Source organism: Carcharhinus amblyrhynchos, chromosome 11 (genome assembly GCF_965287045.1).
Source record: "Carcharhinus amblyrhynchos chromosome 11, sCarAmb.v2.hapA, whole genome shotgun sequence".
NCBI classification, from domain to species: Eukaryota; Metazoa; Chordata; class Chondrichthyes; order Carcharhiniformes; family Carcharhinidae; genus Carcharhinus; species Carcharhinus amblyrhynchos.
In genome coordinates, this window is record NC_137334.1 from 19,197,540 (window position 1) to 19,221,575 (window position 24,036).

The 24,036-nt window shown below is 40.7% G+C and overlaps 1 protein-coding gene across 19 annotated transcripts in view; it reads left to right on the forward strand.

Annotated features, from left to right (window-relative positions):
- LOC145349950 (poly(rC)-binding protein 3) overlaps positions 1-24,036 on the forward strand; it is a 154,604-nt gene that overhangs the window by 33,690 nt on the left and 96,878 nt on the right. For 17 of the 19 annotated variants that reach the window (XM_080198659.1, XM_080198655.1, XM_080198668.1 and 14 more), the window contains exon 2: positions 2,787-2,887. The gene's annotated coding sequence lies outside the window, so the exon portion shown is untranslated. The remainder of the gene's footprint in view (positions 1-2,786; positions 2,888-24,036) is intronic. The other 2 variants (XM_080198660.1, XM_080198664.1) reach the window with 1 other exon arrangement.

Genomic DNA, 24,036 nt, shown 5'->3' on the forward strand with positions numbered 1-24,036 from the left:
ATCTGCTGTATTTTGCCCACTCCAACTCTATCTGCTCAAAGAATTTTAGAGGTTTAGCAAGATTGTTGCTTTTATATCCACATCAGCTATTTCTAACTGCACTAATCTTGAGATGTAGTAATCTTATCTTTAAAGTTCTGAAATTTACTTACCACAGGTGCTGAGCTAATTGGCCTTTAATTAACTCTGTATGCTATTTTTACACAGTAAGAAGTCTCTCAACACCAGGTTAAAGTCCAAAAAGTTTGTTGGACTTCAACCTGGTGTTGTGAGACTTCTTGCTGTGTTTACCCCAGTCCAACGCCAGCATCTCCATACCATGCTATTTTTACAAACAGATACAATGTTCACCACACTCCAACCACCTGATGCACATCAGTATTCCATGTAGACTTGAAATATTTCTAGGACTTCCACAGCTTTCTTTCTCAACTGTGAAGTCCGGCCCTAGCAACAGTATTTAATCCATGGTATAAATCTTGCAATTTCTTGAGTGATGGGTGTATGTGGATCCATATTTTCAAATGCTTCACTGTTGCAATTCACCATCCTTCTCTTGCGGTGGTACCCATTCGCCCTCTTCTCTCTTTCCCACCACCACTGAGCTTCAGTGCATTGTCAATGGCACAATCTTCAATATTCACCTTCAAAAGGCTCCTCGAGACTTTTCAGTGGATGCTTGAGGCAGTTTCCTGTTTCCTGCCTCCCTCTCTTGAATAGAGGAATTTTACTTTTCTACTTCCCTTCTGATGGAACCTTTCCAAAATTTTGGAAAATGAACGTTAATCTCATTAGCTACCTCTTGGAGACATAGCTCCATCAGTTTGTTCTGTTCCACCTTCCCCCGATTGTAATTTCACAAAGCTTTTCATTTCCCTTTGCCTCCTGATTTGCAGCCATTACTGGAATGTTTTTTGTATTCTCTATAATGAAGACAAAAGCAACATATTTGTTCATTTCATCCGCCATTTCCTTATTCACTTGGTTCAAACTGGGTGAATGGTTTCAGGGACAGATGTTGCTAGTGGGGGTAGTCCCCCTAACAGTAGCCACAATGTAGGACAAAGTGTATAAGAAGGAATATTGAGTGCTTGTGATAAAGGGATGGCAACAGTCATAGGTGACTAGAGGCAGATGTCCCAAAACATGGCATCAAACAGGCAACACAGCTATGTGGACTCGCTCTTTGCTGCAGAGAACTGTGTCGTCCAAACAAGTCGGGAGAACCTTAAACCTATTGGATAATTGCAGAATCTGAGATTCCTGCCTTCTGCAGTGCCCTGATCAGCATCACTCTGTGATGCCCTCCCTGACCAAATCAGATCCTATCCGAAGTGGTGAAAAAAATAGGTACAAGACTTTTGTGTTGGTAAGGTCACTGGGTATAATCAGCTGAGGGGAAGTGGAGGTGTAAATTAGAAGGAAAATCCAGTTCTGCCAGCAGCATCGGTCTTACTGCAATTTCATTAAAAGTCTTGCTCCCCACATTAATAAAGCAATTCCGTGGATAGAAAATTGGCTAGGGTCAGGATGGATCTGAATGGAAAGTGGATGCTTGTCCTTCCCCATTTTCCCTCACCAAGGCTGATTGTTAAGAACCCTGCTGATATTACCTGTGAGTGTATCCAAACCCCAAAGGATAACGTGAAACATGGTTCTTGATGTATTTTTTTTGAAATAATTGTCCATAACTTCTGGGATCATCAGTGTCACATTTTGGGGACCCCCCAGTGATGTGCTGGGACGTCCCTTATAACTTCCTCTGGACAATTGCCCTTGGCTGGAAACCATCAAACAGAAGCGATTTAAATCGCTAACTTCAGATGGTTCTGGTAGTTGCTCAAAGAAAAAAAACACTTTGAGCTCCAGATTAGTTATTGAAACACCTAGACCCAGCACACACGATATCCCACCGCCTGAACCACATACTTACCCCTTATCCCCTTCAAACATCCCATTTATGGCAGCTACTGCTATAAAAATGGGGAGTGACCTACCCCTCTCTGCACCAGTTAATCTGCACTGATGCTGCCGGTGAGGGGACATTACGCAACTTGTATGTCACCCACCCAGCCTGAATGTGGAAGGTTGGGCAAGGCAGAAGCTGTGCAATTACAGCAAAGTTGAGCATTGAAAGTGGCAATCTGGCAGAGATTGCAACTCTGTAGAAGTTACAGGTCAGTGTGTGGAACATGCACAACCCAGTGAGAAACCAGCCCAATCAGGGAAAAAAAATCGCAACAAAAAAGACTAATATATAAACAATGGTGCTTAACTTGATTAATAACTAAACTCAGTGTGTTATCGCTCCCTCTTCTTTCCCTTGGCATGGACAAAGGATGCATATTCCAGGTCTGGGTTCTTTTTATCTAAAATAAGTTTGCCAGAGGTTTCAGGGTTCTTTGTCCTTGCAGACAGGCATCTCTTTGGCCAGTGCTTGCCTTAGTAATCAGATGTTCCCTTGTACAAAACACAGGGTTGTTAATGCATCTTCAGTGATAACAAGATTGTCGCTATTGACTGAAGTTCCTAGTGAGTCATAGTCTTGACCAATTTTATGAATTAGCCATGCTGATGTATATTTGTGTATGAAAATTTCTTAAATATATAGTAAGATCTTAGCTTCTGGGACAAAAGCCTAAGCTTGGAAATTAATGTAACTGCTGAGATCTGCTTCCCTTACCTTTTTGACAGTTATTTTGCTATGTTGTACATTCAGTGTATTTCTGTTCCCATGATAATGTGCAGGGGTGGAGAGGATAAATCATTGCACTTTTTTTTTGCAGCAGTTACGCATGAAACACAGACCAGAGCCAAGGAGGTAGATTGGGGTGCAGAACTTCGGAGGAAAGTGTACTTGGCTTCCAAGACAGAGGAGGTTAATACGGTAAGCCCAAGAATAATCACCTTGTGATTTTGCTCAATTCATTGTTGATATTGAAGTAGAGCAGAACCCATACTGAGGCCTCACCAAGGGAGAAGTGGAACTGTAATTGCAAGAGTCATGTGATGGTGAATTGGGGGTTGGGGGAGGCTATTCATGGTAGAGTTTGGTGGCCTTGGTTTAGAATGAAGGGAAAAGGTAGATTAGTTTGTGGTTGGGTATAATATGGGTTTTTCCAGGGAAGTGGAGAAAATTGAGTGTGTGGAGATGCTTGAAAAGAGTTGTCAGTGAATATAGTTGGGGTGGGCGGGTGATCTTGAATTCTGAACACAAGTTTCTTTTAGTTCCTTATGTGAAGATTACATTTGAAGTTCAGAAACTAAAAATTCTTCTTTGAGCCTGTTATTTTGCTGCTGTTTACCTTTTTTTCCACCCGATGGGGCAGTGACGTGTTGACTTCTGGCAATTCAATATACTCTGATTGACAAGTAGTGTGATATGAACAACGTTGAAACTTCTGCTGGAGAGAATAAATTTGACTTGGTCTTTGAACACTTGTTCGTTGACTTCCTCCAAATCTATTGCAGTGGCTTTCTGAGCAACATCTCTTTCTACATGATAAAACCAATATATTGCAGATGTTGGAGAGCTGAGGTAAATTCAAGACTGAAAAGACTCAGCAGGTCTGGCAGCAGCTGTGGAGAGCCAACATCTTGAGTCCAATATGACTCTTAGTCGGATGACCGGTTCTGGTTGTGACTAAAATCTCAACTTGCCACCGTAGATAATTGGTTTCAGGAAGCAATAGAACAAACAATTGAGCAGATGTTACTTAGTTTAATAACTGCAAATAGAATCTTAACTATAAGTAAATAGTTGTAAAATCAGCTAGATTTACCATTTACAGAACCTAGCAATTTGGCCTTAATGTGGGTAATTACCAAGCAATTACTTAGTCACAATAATTGCCAACTGGACCCTTGCCTGTAATGGTCTGAGGGGGATGTCCCAGTGTAACTTTGGAGAACCCTAAATACATGCTGGGAGTTTGGAAATTACAGCTTAATTTGCCTGCAAAGATCTGAACGTTGTATTCTGCTAAGTAAGAAAATGGTTGCTGACCATTCTCTTGTCTCTCTCGTGCTGTCTTGTGCACACTTTGTTAAATGGGACAAATCTTTTTGAAGTATTCCAATTTCTTTCAAAATTGAAGTAGGGGTAGAGAAGATCAAATTATTGTCTTATATCATTCCAGCACCAAGTGGGATGTTATAGCTAACTACTGAGCTTCTCTGAAAGTATTCTTAGGATGTTGTTGATAATTGCTCATCAAACTATCTCTGATGACTTGGCAAAATTACCCAAATGTAAATGTCTGAATGTGAATAACTAGCCAGAACTCAGCGCATGAAACATGAAATTCTACATACTGAATGTTTCTTCTTGAGGGGAAGAACTTAGCTGAAAGCCATCAATGCAAGATGGTTATCAAGAAATCTTCAGAAGAAACTGCTTAGGGTGGTAAGAATGTGGAACTCCTCAGTGGTTGAAGTAAATATATTGGATGCATTTGAGGAAAAATTAGATAAACACAGATGATGGGAGGATTATATGATCATCAAAATTTGAGGAGCAGAGAGTCAGCATGTTCTGGTTGAGTCAATTGGCCTGCTTCTATGCCATGTATTGTATGTCATCTTTGTGACAGCAGACTACATGGTTCAGATCCTTGTAGGCAAATTATTAAGTCGTAACTTCCAAGCTCCCACCATGGATTTAGGGTTGTTTCAAAGATACGTTGGAACATACCCTTGAACCGTTACAGGTAAGGGTCTGCACAGCAGTTGCCCAGAAGTGCTAAGTAGGAACATTGAGATTTAAATCAGTAACTTTTGGATGGTTATGCCAGGGTTACACCAATAGGTGCTCAAAGTTAGAACTAAAAAATTCTTCTAACCTCTGGGTAACTATTGTAAGTGCCTAAACCGACCTCATCAGACTGTGCAGTGGTTAGCACTGCTGTCTCACAGCGCCAGGGACCTCAGTTCAATTCCCAGCTTGGGTCACTTTGTGCAGAGTGCAACAAATGAGTGTTCCTACATGGCAAAGATCAGAAGTTCATTTCTAGTGTTTTATATCTGTCTTTTGTCAGCCTATTTGCATCTTAGAAATTTCCAAACTGGGATCTGATTCAAAACTAATTTGGTGACAGGCTTAACAACAGAAAATTGATGTGCAACAAAATAGATATTAATTGCTATTAAGATGTTCACCAACTGATAATATATTATCACAAGTTGAATTTTTTTTTTGCAGTGACTGTAGAATGACGTATTGTGAGCCCATACTTGTAACCCATGATGCTTTCTTCCTGAGATGTTCGTGGGTTGTAAACAAATTTATTTTGACAGTGACAGAAATTTCTGTCTTGACATTTTGGCAGCAGATTCTCTCCCAACTTCCTCCCCCCCTCAAATTCACGATTCTATGCATGTAAAGGTAGTTGTAAACTCTGAAGAAGGATGATGGCAACCCTGATAAGTGGACATATGTGGATATGTTTGCAGCCAAACTGCTCTATTTCAGTCATAACACAGTAACACTTTACAGCACTCCTACAGGAGTGTTGGAGCAATCAGTGTTAAATGTTCTACATTATTTCATCCTGTTGGCAGCTTCTCATCAATGACAGGTCAAAAACAGGGCTGCACTAAATTAATGTAGAGATGAAATATGGAAGGTTATTTTGCCTTGTCGCCTTACTGCAGTTGGCATGCATGACTGTCAGTTTAGGAAAGTTCCTCTGCATCTCTGCTTTTCAGTATAATGCTGGAATTCGAGGTTGCTTCATTTCAAGGATGCATTTTTAAAGGCTGACTTTTTAAGAAAATAACCACGTGGGGCTGAAATACGCAAGGACTGCTACTTTATCACTGCTGCTTTTAAATGCTGATCTTTGTTCTCCAACAATGGTGCAGGGCTTCAAGACTTCGGGCTTTGTGGTCTGTCCTGGCTGAGTTGATTTAGTTTCCCTGGTGAGCTAGAATTATAGGTTGACAGACTAAGTAGATTGAATCTTTGATAGGCTGGCAAAATTGAAGGAGGACCCTTTCCTGCGCTAACCTTTAAAACTCCTGTTTTCACAAAATGCCTCACTAAAATAAAAATATTATTTTTCACCTAGGTAAAAGCAAGACTTTTCATATTTGATATTTTTGTGTCGGGGTACTAAATGCAGTTTTGGCCATGACATGAGCTTGATAACACTTAATAAGCACAAAGACCAATCGAGGCACATGGGGCAAGGAATCAAATTGGATTTTAACAGGAACTCCTTCCTATATGTGAAACATTTTGCGAAAAAATAACCAACACTACTGCTTTTCTAAACGTGCAAATAGATTGAGGCCCTGACTATTAAAAGTTTCAATGTGAACTTGCCGAACGTGACATGCACAAATTAGATGTTTCTTAGTTATGGTGATATGTTCACTTTATAGGATGAAAATAGTTGATGCTTTGGCATATTCTAAATGGGGAAAATGACGTCATCAAAATATAGATTAGAAATTAGATCAAAGTTATAATCAGATCTTTTTGACAAAAGTGCAACATATATATAGCTTGCATATATATAGAACTTTATTAGTAGACAGAGGGGAACCAGTGGATGTGGTGTTTTTAGATTGCCAAAAGGCATTTGATAAAGTGCCTCACAAAAGGTTAGGGTGCACGCAGTTGGGGGTAAGGTGTTAACGGGGATAGAGGATTGGTTGCCTAATAGGAAGCAGAGTGTTGGAATCAATGGGTGCTATTCTGGTTGGCACTTGGTGGCTAGTGGAGTGCTGCAGGGATCGGTGCTGGGGCCTCAATTGTTTACCATTTACATAGATGATCTGGAGGAGGAGGCTGAGTATAGGGTAACAAAATTTTCTGATGACACAAAGATGATTAGAAAAGCAAATTGCGTGGAAGGTGTGGAAAGGCTGCAGAGAGAGCTGGATAGGCTGAATGAGTGGGCAAGGACTGGCAGTTGGAGTATAATGTTAGCAAGTGTGAGGTTATCCACTTTGGTAGAAATAATAGGAGGGATTATTATTTAAAGGGAGAAAAGCTGCAGCATGCTACGGTGCAGAGGGACCTGGGGGTCCTTGTGCACGAATCGCAAAAACCCAGTCTGCAGGTGCAGCAAGTGATCAAGAAGGCGAAAGGAATGTTGGCCTTTATCATGAGGGGGATAGAATATAAAAGCAGGGAGGTCTTGCTGCAACGGTACAGGGTACTGGGGAGTCCGCAACTGCAGTACTGTGTGCAGTTTTGGTTGCCGCATTTGCATAAGGATATATTGGCCTTGGAGGGAGTGCAGAGGAGGTTCACTAGGCTGATACCGGAGATGAGGGGGTTAGCCTATGAGGAGAGATTGAATAGACTGGATCTGTCCTCGGTGGAGTTTAGAAGGCTGAGGGGGGGATCTTATAGAGACATAAGATAATGAAGGGGCTAGATAGGGTAGAGGTAGAGAGATTCTTCCCGCTTAGAAAGGATAGCAGAACTGGAGGGCACAGCCTCAAAATAAGGGGGGACAGTTTAGATCAGAGTTGAGGAGGAACTTCTTCACGCAAAGGGTGGTGAATCTCTGGAATTCCCTGCTCATTGAAGTGGTGGAGGCTACCTCGCTGAATATATTTAAGTGACGGGTAGATAGGTTTCTGACAGACAAGGGAATTAAGGATTATGGGGAGAAAGCGGGAAAGTGGAACTGATCCACTTCAGATCAGCCGTGATCTTGTTGAATGGTGGGGCAGGCTTGAAGGGCTAGATGGCCTACTCCTGCTCCTATTTCTTATGTTCTTATGTAGTGTGTAAAGATATGCCTCAGGTGTAAGGAAAATGGCTGTTTAGGGATCAGGTTAGGCAGACCAACCAAAAGCTTGATCACTGATTTTTTTTTAAATGGGCTGTTAAAGTAGGAGAAAGAGGCACAAGATTTTGAGAAGAAGATTCTAGATGGTTGATCCTGAGGACTTGTGAGTTTTGCTGCTGTTTGTGAAGAAAAGGGAGGGAGAGAGGGGATAGGGTTTATGGTTGGGTTGAAGATGATGGTCAGCTAAAAGTACTTGGTGCAAGGAAGACTGCAAAAACCTTGCATTATGATAACATTGTCCATGTTCCCATTTTACTCCCAAAGTACTTCACAGCCTTTTGTTTTAAAAAGTCACAGCTGGGTAAGTAAACACAGCACTAATGTATGCACAGCAGTATTTGTGAAACAGTAAAACATGAACGACCAGTTAACTCTGATTTTGGTGGTGTTGGTTAAGGAAAGAATGCTTATTAAGACATGAGCAAATCTTTTGTGAGGCGTGAACAGATAGTTGTGACCTTGATCTAGTTCTTCAAAAAGACAATGTAGCACTACTTCAAGATTATATTGAAATGCTGGAATGATCATTGCACCCTCAATACTGAATTGGACAGCAATTGAATCAAGCTAATGGTCCAACTTTTTACAGTTATAATTCCAAGGAACTCTTGTTACAAGTGTGAAACTGATGACAGCTCTTGTCATATGTAGTTAAACCCAGAAGTTGCTACTAGTGATTTCTTCTTCCTCCATGTGGCGCTGTCAAAACTTTACAAATTAAATTGTAAATTTCTACCATTTTCCACTGTTAATGTTGCAGTTGTCATAGAACATAGAACATTACAGCGCAGAACAGGCCCTTCGGCCCACGATGTTGCGCCGACCAGTTACAAAAACAATGACCCACTAGCCTATACCAATCCCTTTTCGTCCATAAACCTATCCAGAGATCTCTTAAACGCCCCCAAACTAGACGCATTTACAACTGCAGCAGGCAGGGCATTCCAATCCCTCACCACCCGCTGGGTAAAGAACCTACCCCTGACATCCGTCCTGTAGCTACCCCCCCTTAATTTAAAGCCATAGTCAGAACCATGACCAAAGTCATGGTCAGAATTTATTTTCTTACAAAACACATTAATCACAGGATGTATGTGGTGTGTGTAACTTTGTTAATGTGGTTGTTTCAATTTAAATAATTCGAATAATCTTTTTTGCTTTTCTTACAAGCAGTTGTTCTTCAGAAAGCTGTGAAGCTTTTTATATTTGATTCTCAGGTGAACTTGAAGTTGGAACAAGTTGAGGCCTGCTTTTGTGGCTTGCTTTGGCTGCTTAGTTGACATATAGCTAGTTTGATGGTTTGTCTGATGGAACTCTCTCTCTCTAAGCGACTCTTGCTGTTTTTCAAAAGTCTGAAAACATCATTGTGCTCATCATGCGACTTACATAAGTTCTTTTGTCCAAAGAAAAGTGGAGAGTGGATTGCAGTGTTGTCAATTCATCCAGTCTAATTGTGACAAGGCCAACAGAACTCAAAGAAAGGTTGATGGGATCTGTTTTACATTATCTAGCAGTGAGTTTCCATGTTTCGTCTGTGAAACAGACAAAATTCTGTTTGTTGATGATCCATTTTTAAACAGATGTATGTTCCCTGGCTGGCACACTCTGTGCTTAACTTGGGTGTTTGTTTGAGACTTAGGATTGTGTAGAGCCAAAAAGCACATGGTTTGCTGTGTCCATTTTAATATACTGTCCAAAATATTAAACTATGTCTGGAAGATAATATGCTGGTGCATGACACTTTTTGGGGAAAAAAAAGCACTTAAAAATTACTATTTGTTGAACTGCATACTAAATCATAATATCGCTGACCAGCTTGCCTTGGCTTGAAAAACCAATCTTATATTAATAGTATTTGGTAGTATCGAACTTGAGTATTACTGACAGGCATTTTGTCAAAGCTTTTTGTCTTGCACTTGTCAGGATAATTATGTGAATACCAATTTGGGGGGCGGGGGAGGGTGTTGTGAGTATTTCATATAAATGCTTCAATGTGATTGGCCATTCAGCTTGTTTGCTGCTATGAATGTTAGAATCCCTACAGTGCAGAAGGAGATCATTCAGCCATTGAGCCTGCACTGACAGGAATCCCACCCAGGCCCAATCCCCATAGTCCATTGCATGTACCTTGCTAATTCCCCCTGACGTTAAGGGACAGTTTAGCATGGCCAATCCACCAAATCTACACACCTTTTGATGTGGAGTGTGGGAGGAAACCAGAGTACCTGCAGGAAACCCATGTAGACACTGGGAGAACATGCAAATTCCATACAGACAGTGACCCAAGGCTGAACTTGAACCTGGGTCCCTGGTGCTGAGAGTGCTAATCTCTGTGCCACCGTGCTGATGCTTATAGCTGGTGCTGAAATGAAATTGATGTTAAGAAAGGTGATATCTATGCCAGAGAATTCGCTAAATCTTTGTGGGCAACTTTAGGTTAGTGGCAAGCTCTGTCACCTCACTGGCGATTGTAACACCTGGGCCAATATTGTGAAAGTATGGTACACCTCAGATATTATAGGGCAGATCTGTAAAGATGTAGCTGTGTGGAGAGATGTCTGAAGAGCAATGGGAAAGCAATCTAAAGGTCGACAGTAAGTAATTAAGTAGGGCACCTGGAAAATGCATGAACTTGTGTCAGAAAGAAGCAAAAAGATACTTGGCTCTATACGTGGTTGACTTGAATATTATTGCACAGAAGTTAAGTTTGTAGAAAATATTGGTTAACCATGTTTTGCACGTTCCTTATAGCTAAGGACATGTGGATGTAATAAGGATGTGTTATGAAAAATTAATGAGAATAAGCCGATTGCTAGAGTAATTAAGGATGAGGAGCAAATAAGTTGAGACTTTTCCAGAGGGTTGTTAATGTGGAATGTTTTGTTAGAAGTGGCTATTGAAATGGGTTGTGATAGCTTTTGAAAGAGAATTGCGTAGTATTTAAAATATATGGGGAATAAAATAGTGGCTTGAAGAGCTAGCACTAATAAGAGATTTTTCTGCTCTAGTTTTGATTTGTTAATCATATGGATCTATTTATCAATGGCAAAAATCTTGAAAATATAGCCCAACTTGACAGAAGAATATTGTCAATGTGGTAGGGGTGAAATTAATAACTAATCTTAGACTAGAAGCTAATTTGCCTAGCAGAAATTTTTTGACATGGAGATTTAAGAGCTTTGTTTTTTTAAATTTCTGACTAAAGTCTACATTTGCAGAAATGTTGACTATTTTTAAAAATGGTCTATTCTTAATTTGATCTTCAAAGGTGCAGGGTTTTCCATAAGTTGTTCAGAGTTAGATATGTGAACTCTTCCTGAAAGTGCGATTTAGTGCTGTGAAGGAAAATTCTCATCTGCATTCAGCTGCTGGGAGACCAGGCCTGCTGCTGAGGGATAAGATGAAGCTTTTGGGCAATTACTGTGACAGTTTACAACAATCTCTGCAAGCACAATACGATTTGTGCTGGCTGATAATAAAATGATTAAAAAACATAGATGCCAATATGAATGCTGTGCTGTCAAAGTATCAAAAAGGGTAATTGAATGAAATGACAACAATGTAGGACAGCTGGTAGATTCAAATTACTTTAATACCAGAGTGAAAAATGAAGAAAGAACTTTCCAAATGGGTCAGTTAATAAATGTTGGAACTTCAGTGGACGTATCCTAGATAGGAAAACTTTCACAAGCCCTGTCATTTCCTGAAAAACATTGTTTAAAAGTAAACTTTGAAAAAAAGGTCAAGCTGAATCTAAACAAGACTTTGAATTCTTGTCTGCTATAACATGTTTCTTACGAATGTTGATGAATATTGGGCCCTCGTTTGCCCAGGCAGAGCATGTAAGTGGCACCTGTCACTGTTGAGTATACCCTTGTATCCTTGTACAGTTGAATGTACCCTTGTACATTTAGGTTTTTACATTGCACGTTGTGACAGGAACCTGAGTATATCTTGACCAGTCCGATTGAAGGTTTGTGCACACTTGTCCATCCACGCTTGGCATCATTAATTTTCAATGCCAGAGTTGTTGACATGCTGCAATTCAGTTATCACAATGTTAGGAGTACTTAAACAATGGCAAGAACTAACATTCTAAGAGTTTTAATTCATACTAGTCATACAAATACAGCAATTGCATGTCATTTAATGTATTTCAAAACTGAAGCAGAAAGCTGGATCTTATTTTCGTAAAGCTGATGGCAGAGTTGCATGGCCTGGGCAGCAACCTTTGACTACTCACTCAGCATCACATGCTTCTTACTCAAAGATGCTGCAATTTGTCCATAAATAACTGTGCCATTTGTCCCACTTATGACAGCAAAATCTGGTCCATTAATTCTGAACCTTTGTGATTTATTATTGTCACATATTAATATACTGTGAACAGTATTTCTTGTGTTACACAGACAAAGCATGCTGCTCATAATAGAGAATGCAAAATGTAGTGTTACAATCATAACTAGGGTGTAGAGAAAGATCAACTTAGTTTGTGGAAGAGAACAGGGACTGGAGTGAACATGTGGAAATGTTAGAACATTTCTTGGCAAACAAAATTGCAGATTAGGCCAAAAAGCACTCAATTCTCCGAGATGTAAATGAGGCAAAAACTTCAAGGAATTTAGCAACACCACAGAGGCGAGGAGACATTTCATTCATAGATTTAGTTGCACACATTCAGAATCATCACAATCCTATGCCCTAAGTGATTATCCAGTGTTTCAAGTTCCATTGTCATTTTCTGAAAACTGACCAAGCTGAATTAATTTCTGAACATTTAGTTAGTTTGAAGCAGTACTGGGGGAGGTGCTCCAGGACAGACAAGTTTGTGGCATTAATGATAGCATTCAGCATTGTTTGTTGGGAGAAGACACACTGACTTTCAAGAAGGCTCTAGATTAATGGTTTGTGCCAAGAAGATCTCAAGTATACCACAAAAATATATACCAAATGATGAAAAATTGATGTAATTAAACTAAAAATAACCTTTGTCTTCAACGCTGTGGTCAGCTTCTCCAAGACCTGATGAACCTCTGGCCTCTTGCAAACGCACCAATTGGAATAGAATTGCACGTGTGGTTTAGATTTTTTATATTGGTCAAGTCCATGTACTTGACCAATGGGATTTCGAGCTAAAGACACAAGTCCCGTGTATCTGCACAAAAAGCAAAAATTCGGTGCAAAAAGCCTGAGAAATGAGAGAGACAGAGCAGTAAATGAACAAAGTAGCATATTCTGAAAATCACGATATTGAAACTGCCAGTAGCTTGTATCTATAGTTATGTTTACATAATGCCTTGATGTGAGATTAGCGTTATGCTGAGACTTCTTTCCTGACTTCAGCTTTCTCCTATTTATTAATTGTCACTGCTGTTTACTCTCGTGAATGTTTCTGTCTGAGGTAATGGTACACAATCTGAATACAAAAACTAAATACTGCAGATGCTGGAAATCTGACATAAGTTTTTCCAGAATTTTTTTCTTATCGGGCAGCATCTGTGGAGAGAAACAGTCCGTATTCATGTTGATAACCGTAAAATGTTAAATCCTGTAAGAACTGGATAAATGATTTGTGAACTGAGGGGTTTTAAGGAAATCAAGGCTCTCTTTATGCAGTTATACAGGTTACATTTATATTTTTGCAAGTCAGCGGCCAGGTTTTGTGATAGGTTCAGTACTAGCTATCAGTGCTCAGCATTATTATGGTGGCAGTTAGATTTTTGGCATTCATATATGCACAGTAAAACTTGGAAACCCACGTTTTTCGATTCTCTGTGAATTTTCTGCTACCTTGCTGTTAAAGTCTCAACCTCATGTGGACTTCTGCAGGGCTTTGCATGGATCATATGCTTCTAGTCATTGTGGATGTACCTTCTAAGTGGTTAGAAATACACAAGAGCCACATTTACAGATCTAATTACAATCAAGAGGCTGCACTAACTTTTTTTTCAGCCCATGATTTACTGGGTTCTCTTGTTTTTGTTAACAGTACAACATTTACAAGTGATTTGTTCCAAGTGCACGTGCAAAGAAATGGAATATGCCATGTGCATACTGCTCCTTTTCATCCAGCTTCAAACTGTTTAGCTGAGTGAGCTGTTCAGACACTGAAAGAAGGGTTGAGGAGAACAGTAGGTAATACTTTGGGAATCCAGCTCTCACAGTTCATGTTCCACTATCATATCGTGCCACAATCAACAAAAGGGCTCTCACTGGCTGAATTGTTGATGGATTGAAAGCCAAAGTGTTCCCCTCGATCTGCTACATCCTGATGTCAAAGCGACTTTGAGAAAGAGGTAGGAAAAGCAGAAGGAGAGATAAGACCACCATGCTAAGGATTGTGTCTGTAAGGAATTCTGGTAGTAACCAACGATGGCTACCTGGAGTCATCCTCAGTTAAAGTAGTCCAGTGTCTTTGGTAGTGAAGCTAACCAATGGAAAAGTCATTCGCAGGCATTAGGATCACATTCATCTATGCCATGACCCTGAGACAGCACTGTTAAAAATAGGAAAGACCGCTGTGGTTCTGGATGTACAAGGATTCTGCTGCAGGAGGGAATGCAGGGACACTCATATATAAACTTCAATCTACTCCTGTGCCCACAAGTCCAGTTCCATTGAAACAAGTCTCGCCAGTGTCCATGGAATCACCAGTGTTACTGCACAGGTCATAGCATAGTTGCAAACCTCCTGAAAGATTGACGTTTAGTTGAGAAATGAGTTACATTGTTTCTTATCTTTGGAGCAATGAGGGGAGTTGGGGGTTGGTGGGGTGGGAGGAATGTTAGTGGTAAGCATCTTCCTATTGGAATATATATACTGATGTCTTTAGTGGGTTTGAGCATGTCAGTGATTCATCAGTACCACGGGGGAACTGTATCACTAACTCGCTGCCTCCAGTTCACAATCCAAGCTGAACAATATTTGATAAATAAAGATGAATGAATATCATAATGTGTTCTATTACCCTTATATGGCCAAGTTACCACACTTTTGAAGGAAACACTCTTGGATAGATGGAGCTATTGCTGCAATCATGCATTATCATGATGCTTAAAGAGCAAAAATGGTCCACCCACATGAATCCTATGTTTTTCTGACTGTTACAGCCTGAAAGTTTTGCCCTTTCCCTTGACTATCATTCAGCTACACCAAGTTAGTCAAAACGCAGAACAGACACTTGCAAGCAGCACCATACTGTGGTATGTTTTGACTATTACAAATATCAGGGTGTCACTAACCAAGATGCTACATGAATCAAAAAATATTCAAAGTTGGCTGTCTGAACATTTGCCACTGACTTCTAGTTTATCTGCCCAGAATTTACTATTTTTTGTAAAGAAGCTGAATCATGCACACATTGTTAATGTGCAAATCGGACAGCAATTCCAGGCAAGAGCACGTGCTGTTAAATGCAGAAACCCAGAACTTGCTACTCAAGATGTGCAGCCAAGCCTTAAGCTGTGTGAAAATGTTAATTCACTGGTTGGTACCCCATTAAAATGCATTGAATGGTGTAAAATTCCTGTACTTATAACTTGCACTTAAATGGGTAAGCAAAACTTTGAAATTAATATCATGTTTAACAGTGTGACAGGCCTTTCTTGCTGTCACACAACCTATTTGACACTGAAAACAACTGTCTCACTTGAATTCTCTGCCCAAAGGCAGGTCTTTAGCAAATATATGCAAAGCTATAGCAAAATCTGTTGTTTTTTTTAAACAGAGGGGTGAGAAGAGGCAGACTACTTCCTTGTGCCTCAGGCAGAACGGGGCATTAATCTGATCCCCACGTAGTCATCAAGCCAGTGGAATTAACAGGCTCCCCGCTGAAGATTTGACTCTTAGCAGACCCTTAATGCTTCAGATTGTTTAAATGGCTGGAAATCAGGGGAGGCGGGGAGACACCACGGTTCTTTTTTCCTCTCTTTCTTAATCTAACTACTTGTCTTTCTGTATCTGATTTGACATTGAATTCATTATTTTAACTTGTACTTCCTGAATCAGAATCAACTGTACATGACTCATTAAGGAGGTACACAGTTGTTTGCCCCATTCATGCAGCAACTGTACCCCGTAGAGGGTGAAGCACTGTTTTGATCCTCTGTTTACAGTAAAATTTCATGGAAATTAAAAGGGGAAGGGGAAATCTCTGTCAGATTGCCTGTCGCAAGTGATCTAGGTGCCACAGTTTGGGTGCCATCTTTACATTTAACGGGCATTTAGACAGGACAGCTGTATCATTTCACTAAGATATAAAATTCTCTAAGATGAGACTGTTGAAGAAAAGAAAAGCCTTGCATTTGCCTTTCACAACCACACGATGTCCTAATGTTCTTTAAAGCCAGTTAAGCACTTTTGAAGTATAACCACCATTATGTAGGGAACGCAGCAGCCAATTTGCACTTGGAAAGGCCCACAAACAGCAATGTGGTAATAGCTAGCTAATTTATTTTTATGATGTCAGTTGAGGGATAAATATTGTTCAGGGCACTGGAGGACATGCCACTTATTTCTTCCAAATAGTATCATGGGATTTTTTTGTTTTGGTTGGTCTAATGTTTTTATTCCCATCCCTTCTTGCCTTTAAGAAGGTGGTGGTAAGCTGCCTCTGATCTGCTGCAATCCATGTGTAGATACTGCCACAATGCTGTTAGGCAGGCTGTTGCAGAATTTTGACCCAGTAACAGTGAAGGAACAGTGATATATTTGCAGGTCAGGATGGTGTGTCTTGAGTAGAACTTGCAGGTGATGGTGCTCCCACATGAACTCCACTTTCTGACTCAGTGAGAATGGTACCAGCTTAGATGTGGCTGAGAGTGAACAAGTATTGGTGGAAAAACTAATATTGTAAAGAGAAACAGTAGCTACAATAAAGCAAAGACAGATTGGGCGAAGATGGAGCACGTTTGGTGAAAAGCTTCAACGGGAGACCTTATTCCATTATCCTTTTGACCTGTTTAATTTTCAGTTTAAAGATGAAAGATTTTGTACTATTGTTTGACTTCCTTGCAATGTCAGATTTAATATATTGATGCTGCGTCTACTTTGTGATACACTCAGACATGGAAGTTTAGATTCAGGATGGTGCAGTCAGATTTTACTTGTCAGTTAAAATTGTTAACGTGGTTATTAACTTGAAAACTCTACAGTGACAGGATTGATTCTAAAGACTCTGAGCATCATTTTTATACCTCACCTTTATTCCTTCCATTGGTTGAACTGTTGCCTTTCCTTTGAACTGAGTGAGAAAGGACAAGGGATGAATTTTAATCATAGTCAAATAAACCTTAGTTCAGAATTTTGCCCTGTAGAGGATTAACTGGGTAATGGTCTCTTCCAGTGTGTAAAATACTGGGTAAGATGCTCTTCTGGAGAGTAGGTGCAGACTTGATGGGCCGAAAGGCCTCTTGCGTTCGGATTCTATGGTTAATTTTTGTTAGATCATTTAGGCTATAATAACTAGGCAGCCAAAAGGCACAGCTCAGGTGATTATTTCATCTTGTTTCATCCTTTATTTTTATCCCTACTTATCTCCAGCCAGAATCCCAAATCATTGAATCGTCTTCCTATATTGCAGAAGGCGGCCATTCGACCCATTAAGTCTGCACTGACTCCAACAGAGCATCTTATTCCGGCCACCCCACATATTTACCCCGCTGATCCCCTAACCTACATATCTTGGGTCTGTGTGAGGAACCCAGAGGAAACCCACGCAGACATGTGGAGAACGTGCAGTCGACACAACCTGTGTGTTCCATAAATCAGCTGGTTGTTGAGCAGTTTTGTCCTTTATGACTCCATTGCTTCCATAAATAATTATTTGAATAAATGTGGAGAAGTATAAAAAACAATGCTTAGAGTTTCTTATTTTGTTTTAAATGGGAGCTGGTTTTTCAAAAATTGCAGTTTCAATCCTTTAATTTGCTCGAGTTAACTTGACTTGGAGAGCCCATTATTACCCAACTTCATCTCAGAATTCAGTAATAAAGTTCAGGGAGGCCATTACATTGACCACAGCCATATCATCTTATTGAATGATTGAACAGGCTTGAAGGACCGAATGGCCTACCACTAAATCCTGTGTCCCAATGTTACACCACATGGATTGTGATCTGCTAAATAGGTTAGAGGTGAAGGAGTGGCCATTTTTTTAAAGAATAACAAGGTATAGGAAAGGTGACACGTGTGTGAAAGTGTTGCTGAATCCCACTGAATAGAGCTAACAAGTGGGAACTCCTAGAAATTTGCTATCCAAACCCAACAATCAGCAATATCTCGAAAGTAAGAGCAGCATCTAGCAATAGGAAATTGTATGTCCTTGTGGAGTAAATGTAATTGGCATAGTGTTGCGAGTAATCAAGACATTTCTATATGACAAGGGAGCTCAACGTGGGGAAAAGAACTTGTGCCATTCATGACCACATGTAGCCTAGTGTTGTACAATTGGTAAAGTACTATTGAAGTAGTTACTGTTCTAAACTCTCAGAAGGGGTCTAGGAGTGAAGCTTGATTATGCTGACCAATACCAAAGACATTATGGCAGGAATGGTTGGACTAACTAACATTTAGGAGACTCAAAAGAAAGGATGAGCCAAGAGTGTTCATTTGTGCATATAAAAAAAACCTTTTAACTGCTGTTGAGATGCTCTCTAGCGCATTACCCGACTGTAAAAATGAACAGCCATGATTACCTCATAGCTTTCTGCCTGATTTAAGCTGTTGTGAACAAATGAGCCATATGTCAAACACTACAAATTACTTTTTTGTAAATTAACATGCCTCCATGATTACTTAACATGAGATTACAAATTGTGTAGAAGAGCTGTCAGGTTTAGATTCTAGTGAAATTAATAGTGCTTTATAAGTTGGAACAGATTTTAATGTTGATTTGCATTGACATTTGGTGTCTTTTGTAGAAATGTCTTCAGCCAAATACAGGGGGAAGATATCTTAAAATTCTTTAACTGGTGAGTGGCCAGGCAAATTTAAAAACACCTGAATAGCGCTAACATATCAACACTAATCCAACTTTGGGGCCTAATATAATTTTAGAATTATACAGAACAAAAGATTCAGTGTGAGTCATACAGCCCGAGTTGGTCTATACGATTCCCAGCCCCTCCATGTACAATGGCTGAAAGGTCTTAGATAGCGACCTTCCCCCATTGCACCTCTGCAATGGCTACCCCAAGCTTTAGTGCATCCCTGACCGTGTGGTGCTGGATTTTAAAACTTACTAGTTTGTGACACTTCAGGACAACATTTTGCACTGGCAGAGCAACAAGTTTCAGAACATCTTTCACTGAGTTAGTGATCCTTCAGCAGAAGTTGTTTGTGTGTATTCCTGGGGAAAACTGTAGAACACAGAGTCCTGCTTGACAGAACTGCTCCAAAATGAACTTTGACAAAAACCACCACCTCCTCTGTCTCCAGACCACCTTTGCAAAGCCACATTCAACTAGGACTCAGGAGTCTGGTTGTGGCATGGCCTTGCTGGATCTTTTCCCTTGCTGGGAAGCCATTGCCCAGAATAACTGGTCTGAATGTGGCCATTAGCAGTGGGAGCTGCTGAAAGACAGCCAACCATTCACTGTTCTGCGGCTGGGGCATGCACATTAATTAACTGGTGGATTTTTTTTACAACGTATGTGCTACGTGAAAGCTTCTGTCCATCACATCTTTAACTTCAGAGATGACATTGCTTCTCCACAACAGAGTACCTTTTTTTGTATCTAGGAGCGTTGACAGTGAAGCAGAGTGTGTTGCAGTTAAGCCACATGCTATGCTTACTCTTCCTCATTGATGCACTTGAAAGCAATACTTGAGTAGTAATCAGGAGGAGAAACCTCAGTTTGATTTCCTCTGGAGCTCAAAACCCATTATAGTGTAGGATATCTGTTTGGACACTGGTGTCTGTAATGAGTTGGAGGTAGGGCAGGACTGCTAGCATGATTGATGAGAAAATGGCCCAAACATCTCCATAGTGAACTTCCAATAAACAATCATTACAGTAGCCCTGTGCTCTCCTCTTAGAATAGCTGATCCAGTAGACACTACAGTTCTGAATAGACAATCTTGCTGTTGTGTAACCTCAATGCCACAATAATAATTAAGGAACAAATCTTTTAAAAAGGAGCACTTCCCAGGGAGCCTCATTCCAATGTTATTCCCTTCCTGGCTTTTAAAATAGTTGTTGAATCACTAGAGAACTTTCTGTTTCCAGATGTCATTTCTGGTGTGTTGACCAATTGTCAACTGTTTTAATATGTAGTAAACTAAAATAGTGAATGACAAGGGCGTCTTTATATTAATATTGTCACTTTAAGCTTGGCTTTCATTTCAAATGATGCATTGAAGAGTGGAGTCTTTTAGGAAAAATACTTTTGTTAGTAACATGTGGGCTTAGGATTTAACTCACTTTGAAGTGCCATCATCTGGAAAAAGTAATTTGATCTGTTTTGTGCTTTGCACCTCTGGCAGCTTGGGATGCATGTGGGTTACCTGTACAATACAGCATGAATAAAGAAATGTGATCACTTATTTGCCTTTGGTGAAGACTCTCTAATTGAGACCTATTGCATGTAATCAGAAAGGCAAAACCTATAAATATTTCACCCACCTGCTGAGCTGAGCTCAGGGGAGAAGAAACCAGGAAGCAGGCCCCTATCTCAATTTGGCCATGTGAGTGCAATGTGCCCAAGTATTTTCTAATCCATTTCTTTGCTGGAACTTGTATCTCACTGGTCAACAGCTATTCTGCCAATACAAATATATTTGTTGTAAAAACTTGTCACTGCTTCTGTAGACTTTCCACTCATTCATATTTTATAACTGCAGAAAATGTTCCTAAGGAAATATTTTTAACCTGAAAATCCACACAGGAAGGTCAGTTTTCTTTCGAAGGTTTGAAGTTCTGTACCACGTGTTATTTACCAGGTGGTATTTGTTGGGTTGTGAGAAATGAAGGTAGTTATTTTTAAACAACAAACCGGTGACAGCATTTTGGTGTTGCAAAGCATTGTATCACAGAGGATATGTTTATCCAAGTTTTTTTCAGTGTGGCAATTGTGTACAAGCCCAGTCTTCCCCTGTAAGGAGGGAACATTTAACATTAGAGGTAACTCCTGATCATACACTGTGAATCTCTGTATCCAGTTCTAGAGAAACGTAAGGAGCAAAGCAACTTGCATTTATATTTTACCTTCATAGGCCTACTATACTATGAAGCACAAATAGCTATGTAGACAAATGTGACAGCTTGTTACACATAGCAGAGCCCCAGGAGCAGCTTTTCTTGGGGGTGGGGGAATATATATTAATATATATTTTCCTAAAGTTTGCAGATGACACAACATTTGGAAGCATTGTAAACGGAGGGGAGGGCAGTGCAGGACTTCAAAAGGGCATAGACAAGTTGGTGGAGTGGGCAGTAAGTGGCAGATAAAGGTCAGTGTGGGGAAGTTTGTGTGGCATGGTGGCACACTGGTTAGCACTGCTGCCTCAAAGCTCCAGGGACCTGACTCTGGCTTGAGTCATTGACTGTGGAGTTTGCATGTTCTCCCCGTATCTGCGTGGGTTTCCTCCGGGTGCCCTGGTTTCCTCCCAAAGTCCAAAGATGTGCGGGTTAGGTGCATTGAACATGCTAAATTGCCCATTGGTGTCCCAGGATGCATAGGTTAGCAGAATTAATAGGTAAATATGTGTGGATACAGGGCTAGGGCCGAGGTGGGATTGTTGTTGGTACAGACCCAATGGCTGAATGGGCACTGTCGGGATTCTAAGGTTGAGATGTTCTCTGTGGAGAGAAGGCGGCTGAGAGGAAGTTTGATAAAGAGGCCAAAATCGTGAGGGGGTTGCGAGACAGAATAGATGGGGAGAAACTGTTCCTGCTTGTAAAAAGATCAAGAAAGAGAAGGCATAGATTTAGTGATTTTCAAAAGATGTGATGAGAGGTTTGGATGTGGAGAGCACTGCCTGGAAGTGTGGTGGAGGCACGTTCAATCAAGGCATTCAAGAGAGCATTAGATGATTACTTGAATAGAAACACTGGGGGAAGGCAAGGGAATAGCACTAAGCCATGATGCTTGTTTAGAGAGCCAGTGTAGACACGATGGGCCAAATGGTCTCCTGAACTGTAACAATTCTGTGATTCCTGGTGCGCAGCATTTCTTTTTGAATATGGGATGCTCTGCATTCATCTGCTGCATTTTGGGTTTTACTTCTCAACTAGAGACTATAGGTTAACCGTATAACATTCCCTCAACACAGCATTTAAATGGAAGCCAAGACTATCTGTTCAATCCTTGAACAGTGGTAGTGAGTGACCAGAAAAGAGGGACCCAAGAATGGGAACATAACATTGCTACCGTGAATTGCATGTCATGACAGTTCTGTTGTTTATTGGCTCTCATTTGAGCAACAATTCTTTAAAAATTCAGTGAATTCTTCCACTATCCTATTTCTAATCTCTGAGCACAAGCTCTTCAAGCTATTTGTGCTTCTCCAATTCTGACCCCTTGAAAACTTCCAGTTTTATTCACTTCACCATTGGTGGTTGTAACTTCAGCTGCCAAGACCCTAAGCTCTGGAATTCCTTTCCTAAGTGCCTTCCCAGTCTACCTTTCTTCCTTCTGCGAGACACCTTAAAACCTACATCTTTGACTCCCTTTTGTGGATTAACGTCAAATTTTGCTAATGCACTGTTTTAGCACCTTGAAATAGCTTAGGATATTAAAGATGCTATATAAATTTGTTGCCATAGGAATATTTATGTAAGAGGAGTTTAGCTATTGTGACTTGGTGTAAAAAGATCTTTACTCATGTTGACTATCCATTATTGTTGCATTTTTTGGCAATCATTTTTTTATCCTTGGGTTGATGAATTTGCACTTCCTATCTATGCAAATTGATTGTTCTCAGCAAACTGATGGTTTAACCTGTAATGCTGCATCCTCAGCTGGCATTTTTATTGCGGTTAGGATCAGTACTGAAGATTTTTCGATGCTGTGGTAACCCTTTAATATCTCATAATGGAATAGATTTCATAATTCCTGGTGTTCACCACATAAAATTATAAATGGTAGGAGAAGTAGACTATCATGCCTGCTGAGCATGCTCAGACACGCAGTAAAGTTATGGCTGATCTGATTGTAACCTTAACTTCACTTTCCTCCCCAGACCCCATAACCTTTGACTTCCTTGTAGATCAGAAATCTGTCCAGCTCAGCTTTAATTGTTGTTCCAGCCTCTGCTCTCTGGGGAAGAGAATTTTAATGACCCTCTGATTTAGGAAATTCCTGCTCCTCCATCTTAGAATATAAGAACATAAGAAATAGGAGCAGGAGTAGGCCATCTAGCCCTTCGAGCCTGCCCCGCCATTCAGTAAGATCATGGCTGATCTGTCGTGGCTCAGTTCCACTTTCCCACCCTCCCCATAACCCTTAATCCCCTTGATTATCAAAAACCCATCAACCCGCGTCTTAAAAATATTTAGCGAGGCAGCCTCCACCACTTCAACGGGCAGAGAATTCCAGAGATTCGCCACCCTTTGAGTGAAGAAGTTCTTCCTCAACTCCGTTCTAACCCCCCCCCCCCTTTATCTTGAGGCTGTGCCCCCTAGTCCTGCTGTCCTTTCTGAGCGGGAAGAGTCTCTCCACCTCTATCCTATCCTATCCTATCCATCCCATTCATCATCATATACGTCTCAATGAGATCTCCCCTCATTCTTCTAAACTCTAACGAGTACAAGCCTAGTTTATTCAGCCTCTCCTCATAGCTCAACCCCCTCAGCTCCGGTATCAGCCTAGTAAACCTCCTCTGCACTCCCTCCAAGGCCAAAATATCCTTGCGTAAGTGCGGCGACCAAAACTGCACACAGTACTCCAGCTACGGCCTCACCAGTGCCCTATACAGCTGCTGCAAGACCTCCCTACTTTTATATTCAATCCCCCTCGCCATGAAGGCCAGCATCCCATTGGCCTTCTTGACCACCTGCTGCACCTGCAGGCTGGGTTTTGCGACTCATGCACAAGGACCCCGAGGTCCCTCTGCACCGTCGCCTGCTGCAGTTTTTCACCATGTAAGTAATAGTCCTTCGTACCATTATTCCTACCAAAGTGGACCACCTCACACTTGCCAACATTAAATTCCATTTGCCAGTTCCTGGCCCATTCGCCCAGCCTATCTAGATCCTTCTGCAGACTCTCCACACCCTCCGCGCAATTTG